At 42.9% G+C, this 12,563-nt stretch overlaps 1 protein-coding gene across 16 annotated transcripts in view; it reads left to right on the forward strand.

The window, feature by feature from the left end:
- The window catches only part of LOC124033012 (neuronal cell adhesion molecule-like), a 202,614-nt gene that overhangs the window by 49,844 nt on the left and 140,207 nt on the right, over positions 1–12,563 (forward strand). Inside the window, exon 1 of one of the 16 annotated variants that reach the window (XM_046344947.1) lies at positions 1,029–1,167. The exons of the other annotated variants lie outside the window; for them this stretch is intronic. The gene's annotated coding sequence lies outside the window, so the exon portion shown is untranslated. Of the gene's footprint in view, positions 1–1,028; positions 1,168–12,563 lie in introns of those variants that run through there. 16 annotated transcript variants of the gene reach the window in all.

Here is a 12,563-nt window from a genome sequence, read left to right on the forward strand (position 1 = left end):
AGAGAGAAGGAGAGAATTAGAGAACGCACACTTAGATTTACACAGGACACCGAATAGGACAGGAGAAGTACTCCAGATAAACAAACTGACCCTAGCCCCCGACACATAAACTACTGCAGCATAAATACTGGAGGCTGAGACAGGAGGGGTCAGGAGACACTGTGGCCCCATCCGAGGACACCCCCGGACAGGGCCAAACAGGAAGGATATAACCCCACCCACTTTGCCAAAGCACAGCCCCCACACCACTAGAGGGAAATCTTCAACCACCAACTTACCATCCTGAGACAAGGCCGAGTATAGCCCACAAAGATCTCCGACACGGTACAACCCAAGGGGTGGGGGGGGGGAACCCAGACAGGCCGACCACAACAGTGAATCAACCCACCCAGGTGACGCATCCCCCCCCAGGGACGGCACGAGAGAGCCCCAGCAAGCCAGTGACTCAGCCCCCGTAACAGGGTTAGAGGCAGAGAATCCCAGTGGAAAAAGGGGAACCGGCCAGGCAGAGACAGCAAGGGCGGTTCGTTGCTCCAGAGCCTTTCCGTTCACCTTCCCACTCCTGGGCCAGACTACACTCAATCATATGACCCACTGAAGAGATGAGTCTTCAGTAAAGACTTAAAGGTTGAGACCGAGTTTGCCTTCGACAGCTGCACCACTCGGGAGGCATTTGCTTTGCATTATAAATTCATGAATATTGTCTTCTTGTCTTCAAATTATCTGACAGGCATGTGTGATGTTTCATCCCAAAAATATTTTGCCAGAATTTAAAGGATAAAGGAATTGGCTTAAAAAACCCTGCAACTCAGTGTATTCTAGCAGCACTCATTTGATACCAGGAAATGTTTAACCCCTATTGTAGAGAGACAAAGGGTTGTTTTAATCCCACTGTGAGAGTAGGAGGGAGGTAGGGAGGGAGGGAGGAGGGTCAGGGAGGGGGACAGGTTTGAGGAGGAGGAGGAGGCGAGGCGGAGGTGGGTGTGTCTGTGAAACATGCCCCCTCACTCTCACTGTTACTCTAGCACTGTTAGTTCCACCAGACAAACACAACGCGGTATACACAGCCACTGGGATCTTTGCTCTTTCTCACACACACACACACATATCGGACACACACACACTCTTTGGGAAGAGTTGTTCTTGCAGACCGCAGCAGAGAGACAGGTAATGTGAAATCTAATGTTATTGTTCACATTCTTGGTAAAACAACAGGTGTAGACGAGCAGTGAAAATGTTTACTTACGGGGCCCTTCCCAACAATACAGAGAGAAGCAATATAGAGAAATAATAGAAAAGTCATAACATGTAATAATACATGTAGTCATACCGAGTTGATGTGCAGGGGTACGAGATATTTGAGCTAGATATGTAAATATATCTAAGCAACAGGATAGATAAACAGTAGCAGCAGGGTATGTGATGAGTCAATGTAATGTAACCCCAGCGGGTTCGTGGGGCCTTTGGGGCCATATAACTGTAATGTTATCTATTGAAAACATCTATTGAAAACATCTATTGAAAACACCAGATTGCTTGAGTACATTCTGTATGCTTTGAGTTAGTAGTCTGTGCTTGGCATAATGTTTTCTTCTCTGAGTTAGTAGTCTGTGCTTGGCATAATGTTTTCTTCTCTGAGTTAGTAGTCTGTGCTTGGCATAATGTTTTTCTTCTCTGAGTTAGTAGTCTGTGCTTGGCATAATGTTTTCTTCTCTGAGTTAGTAGTCTGTGCTTGGCATAATGTTTTCTTCTCTGAGTTAGTAGTCTGTGCTTGGCATAATGTTTTCTTCTCTGAGTTAGTAGTCTGTGCTTGGCATAATGTTTTCTTCTCTGAGTTAGTAGTCTGTGCTTGGCATAATGTTTTCTTCTCTGAGTTAGTAGTCTGTGCTTGGCATAATGTTTTCTTCTCTGAGTTAGTAGTCTGTGCTTGGCATAATGTTTTCTTCTCTGAGTTAGTAGTCTGTGCTTGGCATAATGTTTTTCTTCTCTGAGTTAGTAGTCTGTGCTTGGCATAATGTTTTCTTCTCTGAGTTAGTAGTCTGTGCTTGGCATAATGTTTTCTTCTCTGAATTCCCTGGATTTCCACAAGCAGCATATCAATATGTCATTGTTTTCTTTTGTAGTTGTTGCTGAATATCAACTCATTATTATTATTATGATGATGATGGAGGGTAGTGTGGGAGAGAAACACTCGTAGCTCTGAGTTATGGAGTCACGTTCCCTTAATATCAACTCATTATTATTATTATGATGATGATGGAGGGTAGTGTGGGAGAGAAACACTCGTAGCTCTGAGTTATGGAGTCACGTTCCCTTAATGTCAATTCATTATTATTATTATGATGATGATGGAGGGTAGGGTGGGAGAGAAACACTCGTAGCTCTGAGTTATGGAGTCACGTTCCCTTAATATCAACTCATTATTATTATTATGATGATGATGGAGGGTAGTGTGGGAGAGAAACACTCGTAGCTCTGAGTTATGGAGTCACGTTCCCTTAATGTCAATTCATGAATGAAAGTGTGATGGATACAATTCTTTCTCGTCCTCTTTGGCTGGTAATGATACTGTTAGGAGAGAGAGGAGGTTGGTAATGATACTGTTAGGAGAGAGAGGAGGTTGGTAATGATACTGTTAGGAGAGAGAGGAGGCGGATTATGGTACTGTGTTAGAGATAGAGGGAAGGTTGGTAATGATACTGTTAGGAGAGAGAGGAGGTTGGTAATGATACTGTTAGGAGAGAGAGGAGGTTGGTAATGATACTGTTAGGAGAGAGAGGAGGTTGGTAATGATACTGTTAGGAGAGAGAGGAGGTTGGTAATGATACTGTTAGGAGAGAGAGGAGGTTGGTAATGATACTGTTAGGAGAGAGAGGAGGCTGGTAATGATACTGTTAGGAGAGAGAGGAGGCTGGTAATGATACTGTTAGGAGAGAGAGGAGGCTGGTAATGATACTGTTAGGAGAGAGAGAGAGAGAGAGAGAGAGAGAGAGAGAGAGGGGAGGTTGGTAATGATACTGTTAGGAGAGAGAGAGAGAGAGAGAGAGAGAGAGAGAGAGAGAGAGAGAGAGAGAGAGAGGAGGCTGGTAATGATACTGTTAGGACAGAGAGGAGGCGGATTATGGTACTGTGTTAGAGATAGAGGGAAGGTTGGTAATGATACTGTTAGGAGAGAGAGGAGGCGGATTATGGTACTGTGTTAGAGATAGAGGGAAGGTTGGTAATGATACTGTTAGGAGAGAGAGGAGGCGGATTATGGTACTGTGTTAGAGATAGAGGGAAGGTTGGTAATGATACTGTTAGGACAGAGAGGAGGCGGATTATGGTACTGTGTTAGAGATAGAGGGAAGGTTGGTAATGATACTGTTAGGAGAGAGAGGAGGCGGATTATGGTACTGTGTTAGAGATAGAGGGAAGGTTGGTAATGATACTGTTAGGAGAGAGAGGAGGCGGATTATGGTACTGTGTTAGAGATAGAGGGAAGGTTGGTAATGATACTGTTAGGAGAGAGAGGAGGCGGATTATGGTACTGTGTTAGAGATAGAGGGAAGGTTGGTAATGATACTGTTAGGAGAGAGAGGAGGCGGATTATGGTACTGTGTTAGAGATAGAGGGAAGGTTGGTAATGATACTGTGTTAGAGAGAGAGAGAGAGAGAGAGAGAGAGAGAGGGGAGGTTGGTAATTATACTGTTAGGAGAGAGAGGAGGCGGATTATGGTACTGTGTTAGAGATAGAGGGAAGGTTGGTAATGATACTGTGTTAGAGAGAGAGAGGGGAGGTTGGTAATGATACTGTTAGGAGAGAGAGGAGGCGGATTATGGTACTGTGTTAGAGATAGAGGGAAGGTTGGTAATGATACTGTGTTAGAGAGAGAGAGGGGAGGTTGGTAATTATACTGTTAGGAGAGAGAGGAGGCTGATTATGATACTGTGTTAGAGAGAGAGGGAAGGTTGGTAATGATACTGTGTTAGAGCGAGAGAGAGGAGGCTGATTTATGATACTGTGTTGGAGAGAGAGAGAGAGAGAGAGAGAGAGAGAGAGGGGAGGTTGGTAATTATACTGTGTTAGAGCGAGAGAAAGGAGGCTGATTTATGATACTGTGTTAGAGCGAGAGAGAGGAGGCTGATTTATGATACTGTGTTTGAGAGAGAGAGAGAGGGGGTTGGTAATGATACTGTGTTAGAGAGAGAGAGGGGAGGCTGATTATGATACTGTGTTAGAGAGAGAGAGAGGAGGCTGATTTATGATACTGTGTTTGAGAGAGAGAGAGAGGGGGTTGGTAATGATACTGTGTTAGAGAGAGAGAGGGGAGGCTGATTATGATACTGTGTTAGAGAGAGAGAGAGAGAGAGGAGGCTGATTATGATATTGTGTTTGAGAGAGAGAGAGAGAGAGGAGGCTGATTATGATATTGTGTTAGAGAGAGAGGGGAGGTTGTAATTATCAAATCAAATCAAATCAAATTTATTTATATAGCCCTTCGTACATCAGCTGATATCTCAAAGTGCTGTACAGAAACCCAGCCTAAAACCCCAAACAGCAAACAATGCAGGTGTAAAAGCACGGTGGCTAGGAAAAACTCCCTAGAAAGGCCAAAACCTAGGAAGAAACCTAGAGAGGAACCGGGCTATGTGGGGTGGCCAGTCCTCTTCTGGCTGTGCCGGGTAGAGATTATAACAGAACATGACCAAGATGTTCAAATGTTCATAAATGACCAGCATGGTCAAATAATAATAAGGCAGAACAGTTGAAACTGGAGCAGCAGCACAGTCAGGTGGACTGGGGACAGCAAGGAGCCATCATGTCAGGTAGTCCTGGGGCACAGTCCTAGGGCTCAGGTCCTCCGAGAGAGAGAAAGAAAGAGAGAATTAGAGAGAGCATATGTGGGGTGGCCAGTCCTCTTCTGGCTGTGCCGGGTGGAGATTATAACAGAACGTGGCCAAGATGTTCAAATGTTCATAAATGACCAGCATGGTTGAATAATAGTAAGGCAGAACAGTTGAAACTGGAGCAGGAGCATGGCCAGGTGGACTGGGGACAGCAAGGAGTCCTCATGTCAGGTAGTCCTGGGACATGGTCCTAAGGCCCAGGCCAGTTGAAACTGGAGCAGCAGCATGGCCAGGTGGACTGGGGACAGCAAGGAGTCATCATGTCAGGTAGTCCTGGGGCATGGTCCTAGGGCTCAGGTCCTCCGAGAGAGAGAAAGAAAGAGAGAAGGAGAGAATTAGAGAACGCACACTTAGATTCACACAGGACACCGAATAGGACAGGAGAAGTACTCCAGATAAACAAACTGACCCTAGCCCCCGACACATAAACTACTGCAGCATAAATACTGGAGGCTGAGACAGGAGGGGTCAGGAGACACTGTGGCCCCATCCGAGGACACCCCCGGACAGGGCCAAACAGGAAGGATATAACCCCACCCACTTTGCCAAAGCACAGCCCCCACACCACTAGAGGGAAATCTCCAACCACCAGAGTAATTATACTCTGTTAGAGAGAGAGAGAGAGAGAGAGAGAGGAGGCTGATTATGATACTGTGTTAGAGAGAGAGAGGGGAGGTTGGTAATTATACTGTGTTAGAGAGAGAGAGAGAGGATGCTGGTAATGATATTGTATTAGAGAGAGAGAGGAGGCTGGTAATGATATTGCATTAGAGAGAGAGAGGAGGCTGGTAATGATATTGTATTAGAGAGAGAGAGAGGATGTTTGTAATTATACTGTGTTAGAGAGAGAGAGAGGATGTTGGTAATTATACTGTGTTAGAGAGAGAGAGGATGCTGGTAATGATATTGTATTAGAGAGAGAGAGAGGATGTTGGTAATTATACTGTGTTAGAGAGAGAGAGAGGAGGCTGGTAATGATATTGTAGTAGAGAGAGAGAGGAGGCTGGTAATGATATTGTATTAGAGAGAGAGAGAGAGGATGTTGGTAATTATACTGTGTTAGAGAGAGATGCTGGTAATGATATTGATGCTGGTGATATTGTATTATTGTATTAGAGAGAGAGAGAGGAGGCTGGTAATGATATTGTATTAGAGAGAGAGAGGATGCTGGTAATGATATTGTATTAGAGAGAGAGAGGATGCTGGTAATGATATTGTATTAGAGAGAGAGAGAGGAGGCTGGTAATGATATTGTATTAGAGAGAGAGAGGATGCTGGTAATGATATTGTATTAGAGAGAGAGAGGAGGCTGGTAATGATATTGTATTAGAGAGAGAGAGGAGGCTGGTAATGATATTGTATTAGAGAGAGAGGTAGGCTGGTAATGATATTGTATTGCTGGTAATGATATTGTATTAGAGAGAGAGAGAGGAGGCTGGTAATGATATTGTATTAGAGAGAGAGGAGGATTAGAGAGAGAGAGGTATCTGGTAATGATATTGTATTAGAGAGAGAGAGGAGGCTGGTAATGATATTGTATTAGAGTAGAGATATTGAGAGGAGGTATCTGGTAATGATATTGTATTAGAGAGAGGAGGTATCTGGTAATGATATTGTATTAGAGAGAGAGGATCTGGTAATGATATTGTATTAGAGAGAGAGAGGTATCTGGTAATGATATTGTATTAGAGAGAGAGAGGTATCTGGTAAGATATTGAGAGAGAGAGGTATCTGGTAATGATATTGTATTAGAGAGAGAGAGGTATGGTAATGATATTGTATTAATGATATTGTGATATTTAGAGAGAGAGAGATATTGAGGTATCTGGTAATGATATTGTATTATTGTATTAGAGAGAGTAGGTGATCTGGTAATGATATCTGTAATGATATTGTATTAGAGAGAGAGGTATCTGGTAATGATATTGTATTAGAGAGAGAGAGGTATCTGGTAATGATATTGTATTAGAGAGAGAGAGGTATCTGGTAATGATAATGATATTGTATTATTGTATTAGAGAGAGAGAGGTATCTGGTAATGATATTGTATTAGAGAGAGAGAGGTATCTGGTAATGATATTGTATTAGAGAGAGAGAGGTATCTGGTAATGATATTGTATTAGAGAGAGAGAGGTATCTGGTAATGATATTGTATTAGAGAGAGAGAGGTATCTGGTAATGATATTGTATTAGAGAGAGAGAGGGAGGTATTAGAGAGAGAGAGGTATCTGGTAATGATATTGTATTAGAGAGAGAGAGGTATCTGGTAATGATATTGTATTAGAGAGAGAGAGATATTGAGGCTGGTAATGATATTGTATTAGAGAGAGAGAGGTATCTGGTAATGATATTGTATTAGAGAGAGAGAGGTATCTGTAATGTAATGATATTGTATTATTGAGAGAGAGAGGTATCTGGTAATGATATTGTATTAGAGAGAGAGAGGTATCTGGTAATGATATTGTATTAGAGAGAGAGAGGTATCTGGTAATGATATTGTATTAGAGAGAGAGAGGTATCTGGTAATGATATTGTATTAGAGAGAGAGAGGTATCTGGTAATGATATTGTATTAGAGAGAGAGGAGGTATCTGGTAATGATATTGTATTAGAGAGAGAGAGGTATCTGGTAATGATATTGTATTAGAGAGAGAGAGGTATCTGGTAATTGATATTGTATTAGAGAGAGAGAGGTATCTGGTAATGATATTGTATTAGAGAGAGAGAGGTATCTGGTAATGATATTGTATTAGAGAGAGAGAGGTATCTGGTAATGATATTGTATTAGAGAGAGAGAGGTATCTGGTAATGATATTGTATTAGAGAGAGAGAGGTATCTGGTAATGATATTGTATTAGAGAGAGAGAGGTATCTGGTAATGATATTGTATTAGAGAGAGAGAGGTATCTGGTAATGATATTGTATTAGAGAGAGAGAGGTATCTGCTTCTTCACACTCTGATCTCATCTCCTCTCTGTTGTTCTTTGATGCAGATTCAATTCTTAACTTGATCACTCTTTTGTCGCAGAACATTTTCCTACTGGATCAGGAAATTCAAATGAGCTTTGTGAGTCCCTGAAAAAGAGCAGTTCGCTTTCTCTCCATGTGGGGGATCAGGGTTTTCTATGAAAATCGTTTCCTCTCTCGCAACACACACTAGGCCTAGGTCCTATCGCTGCAACTTGCAGCCATACTAATCGACAACCGTTGTTTAATATGCAGTAGCTTAATAACACAAAATATATATTTGTTTCCACTAGAAGCTTCTCAGAGCATGTCTGCAACACTACAGCACTGAGACTCCAGGGTTTCTAATTAGAGAAGTAATATCAGTGTGAAGAAACAGATACCTCTCTCTCTCTAACACAGTATCATTACCAGCCTCCTCCCTCTCGCTCTCTAATGCAGCTTCTGACACCGTTTGAGTCAATTGGAGGTGTACCTGTGGATGTATTTCAAGGCCTACCTTCAAACTTATTGCCTCTTTGCTTGACATCATGGGAAACCCAAAAGAAATCAGCAAGACCTCAGAAAAAACATTGTAGACCTCCACAAGTCTGGTTCATCCTTGGGAGCAATTTCCAAACGCCTGATGGTACCACGTTCATCTGTACAAACAATAGCACGCAAGTATAAACACCATAGGACCACGCAGCCTTCATACTGCTCAGGAAGGAGATGCGTTCTGTCTCCTAGAGATGAACGTACTTTGGTACGAAAGTACAAATCAATCACAGAAGAACAGCAAAGGACCTTGTGAAGATGTTGGAGTCAACAGGTATCTATATCCACAGTAAAACGAGTCCTATATATCGACATATTTTTTATTTATTTTTTTAACCTGAAAGGCCGCTCACCAAGGAAGAAGCCACTGCTCCAGAACCGCAATAAGAAGCCAGACTATGGTTTGAAACTGCCCATGGGGACAAAGATCGTACTTTTTGGAGAAATGTCCTCTGGTCTGATGAAACACAAATAGAACTGTGATGAAAGAAATAAAAGCTGAAATAAATAATTCTCTCTACTATTATTCTGACATTTCACATTCTTAAAATAAAGTGGTGATTCTACCTGACCTAAGACAGGGAATTTTTACTAGGATTAAATGTCAGGAATTGTGAAAAACAGAGTTTAAATGTATTTGCCTAAGGTGTATGTAAACTTCCGACTTCAACTGTAGATAATAGTCCTACCAGGGTCCTGTCTGTCTGTCTGTCTGTCTGATGTTTAGGCTGAGGTATGTATCATTTTTTGTGTGCTCTAGGGCAGTGGTTCCCAAATGTTTTATAGTACCGTACCCCTTCAAATATTCAACCTCCAGCTGCGTAGCACCAGGGTTATTAAACATAAGAATGAGTGTGAGTTTTTGTCACAACCCGGCTTGTGGGAAGTGACAAAGAGCTCTTATAGGAACCAGGGCACAAATTGTCATGTTTTGTCATATATTGTCTTGTCATTTTGCTTTTCCCTCTGTTCATTTTCCCCCTGCTGGTCTTTTTAGGTTCGTTCCCCTTTTTCTCTCTCCCTTCCTCTCTCTCTTCTCTCTATCGTTCCGTTCCTGCTCCCAGCTGTTCCTATTCCCCTAATCAATCATTTAGTCTTCCCACACCTGTTCCCGATCCTTTTCCCTGATTAGAGTCCCTATTTCTCTCCTTGTTTTCCGTTCCTGCCCTGTCGGATCCTTGTCTATTGTTCACCGTGCTGTGTTTGTGTATCGCCCTGTCGTGTCGTGTTTCCCTCAGATGCTGCGTGGTGAGCAGGTGTCTGAGTCTGCTAAGTTCAAGTGCCCTCCCGAGGCAACCTGCAGTTCAAGATCGAGTCTCCAGTCTGTTCTCGTCATTACGAGTGGAAATTGTGTTTTTTGATTGTATTTTTACTTTACTGGATTAAAGACTCTGTTTTCGCCAAGTCGCTTTTGGGTCCTCATTCACCTGCATAACACAAATAATAATATAATAATAATAATCAATCATTTTGCTCTTTATTTAACCATCTTACATATAAAACCTTATTCGTTCATCGAAAATTGTGAATAATTTACCACAGGTTAATGAGAAGGGTGTGCTTGAAAGGTACACATAACTCTGCAATGTTGGGTTGTATTGGAGAGAGTTTCAGTTTTAAATCATTTTCCACACACAGTCTGTGCCTGTATTAAGTTTTCATGCTAGCGAGGGCCGAGAATCCACTCTCACATAGGTACGTGGTTGCAAAGGGCATCAGTGTCTTAACAGTGCGATTTGCCAAGGCAGGATACTCTGAGCACAGCCCTATCCAGAAAGCTGGCAGTGGCTTCTGAATACATTTTCACAGAACCGCTTGTTGCAATTTCGATGCGTCTCTCTTGTTCAGATATCGGTAAGTGGACTGGAGGCAGGGCATGATATGGATAACAAATCCAGTTGTTTGTGTCATTCATTTCGGGAAAGTACCTGTGTAATTGCGCACCCAGCTCACTCAGGTGCTTCGCTATATCACATTTGACATTGTCCCTAAGCTTGAGTTCATTTGCACAAAACAAAAAATCATACAATGATGGAAGACCTGTGTGTTGTCCTTGTTAATGCAGACAGAGAAGAGCTCCAACTTCTTAATCAGAGCCTCAATTTTGTCCCGTACATTGAATATAGTTGTGGAGAGTCCCTGTAATCCTAGATTCAGATCCTTCAGGCGAGACAAAACATCACCCAGATAGGCCAGTCGTGTGAGAAACTCATCATCATGCAAGCGGTCAGACAAGTGAAAATTATGGTTAGTAAAGAAAACGTTAAACTTGTCTCTCAATTTTAAAAAATGTGTCAATACTTTACCCATGATAACCAGTTGTAAAAGCGTTACATGGTTGCTGCCCACATCATTGCATAATGCAGAAAATACACGATAGTTCAGGTGCCTTACTTTCACAAAGTTAACCATTTTCACTGTAGTGTTCATAACGTTTTTCAAGCTGTCAGGCATTCCCTTGGCAGCAAGAGCCTCTGGGTGGATGCTGCAGTGTACCCAAGTGGCGTCGGGAGCAACTGCTTTCACGCGCGTTACCACTCCACTATGTCTCCCTGTCATGCTTTTGTGCCATCAGTACAGATACCAACATAAGCAGCAGCTACGTTTGGCTACATACGGACTGTTAGTGGAATTCCTGTGAGAGAGTAACAGTTAATTATTTGACTAGGCTACCTTATTTTTGTCTTACTGAGATTTACTCTCAGTGCCCATCAGCAACCAGTAGACATTTGACTACAGTAGGGTGCTGCTGTAGGCCCTCCTTGGTTGGGGAGGGCCTACAGGGATGCACTTGGCCTCACCTAGTAGGGCGAGGCCGGGTGCTGCAGACCGTTCTAGTGCGCTCGCTAATTCGTTGATATATATGTTAAAGAGGGTGGGGCTTAACCTGCATCCCCGTCTCACCCCACGGCCCCGTGGAAAGAAATTAGTGTTTTCTGCCAATTTTAAACGCACACTTGTTGTTTGTGTACATGGATTTTATAATGTCGTATGTTTTTCCCCCAACAACACATTCCATCAATTTGTATAGCAGGCCGTTGTGCCAAATTGAGTCCTCTTTCTCTCTGCGTCTCTCTCTGCCGCTCTATCTATCTCGCTCTCTTTCTGTCTCTCTATATTTCGGTGTCTCTCTATATTTCGGTCTCTCTCTCTCTCTCTCTCTCTCTCTCTCTCTCTCTCTCTCTCTCTCTCTCTCTCTCTCTCTCTCTCTCTCTCTCTCTCTCACTCTCTCACTCTCTCTCTCTCTCTCTCTCTCTGCCTCTCTCTGCCTCTCTCTCTGCATCTTTGTCTTCCTCTCTGGCACTACCCTTACTGCAGTTGACTATGCATTCTCAAATTGTAGAGCGAGAGAGAGCTTGTGTCGTAGTAATTGCTCTTCTGCAGGTAGTGTAAAAGCAGGATGGTGGGAATATGGTAATGCTGTGTTTAGGAGGTTTAGAACTGAAGTGGGAGAGAGTTTGAGTGGGTGCTTTTGGCACACAGATTTCCCATGTAGAACAAAAAAAAGTGCTGTCTTAGTTATTGCCATTCAGTTCACACAGTGATTGCATGCTGGTAGGATAATGGCAGAATGTTGTTGCAGTTTGGGGGAGTGATTTAAAATGGGAACAGAGTGGTTTATGCTCTGAACTACTCCAGGCATTGTGTTTCTCCCTTGGATGTGCTGCTAGCACCACTCTCTTCCCAACAGAGTGCTTTTGGCACAGGAGTATTCTATGCATTGCGCCTCTCCCTATGAAACATTTTGTAGCCCACTAGTCCTCCTTTGTACCCACTCCTCCTATCCCCCTCTGTCTGTCTGTCTGTCTGTCTGTCTGTCTGTCTGTCTGTCTGTCTGTCTGTCTGTCTGTCTGTCTGTCTGTCTGTCTGTCTGTCTGTCTGTCTGTCTGTCTGTCTGTCTGTCTGTCTGTCTGTCTGTCTGTCTGTCTGTCTGTCTGTCTGTCTGTCTGCGTGTCTGTCTGCGTGTCTGTCTGCGTGTCTGTCTGCCTGTCTGTCTGTCTGCCTGTCTGTCTGTATGAGGGGGCGATTGGTCTGCCTGACAGAATGACAAAGAAAAAAGGTTAATTGTGATATTTTGAATATTTATTTCAAGCTCTGAGTTTCCGTGGTTCAGTGGATTCAGAGGTTGTTATATGATTATTAATGAAGATTAGATGAGTCCATGACACT

The sequence above is a fragment of the Oncorhynchus gorbuscha genome, linkage group LG01 (assembly GCF_021184085.1).
Source record: "Oncorhynchus gorbuscha isolate QuinsamMale2020 ecotype Even-year linkage group LG01, OgorEven_v1.0, whole genome shotgun sequence".
NCBI classification, from domain to species: Eukaryota; Metazoa; Chordata; class Actinopteri; order Salmoniformes; family Salmonidae; genus Oncorhynchus; species Oncorhynchus gorbuscha.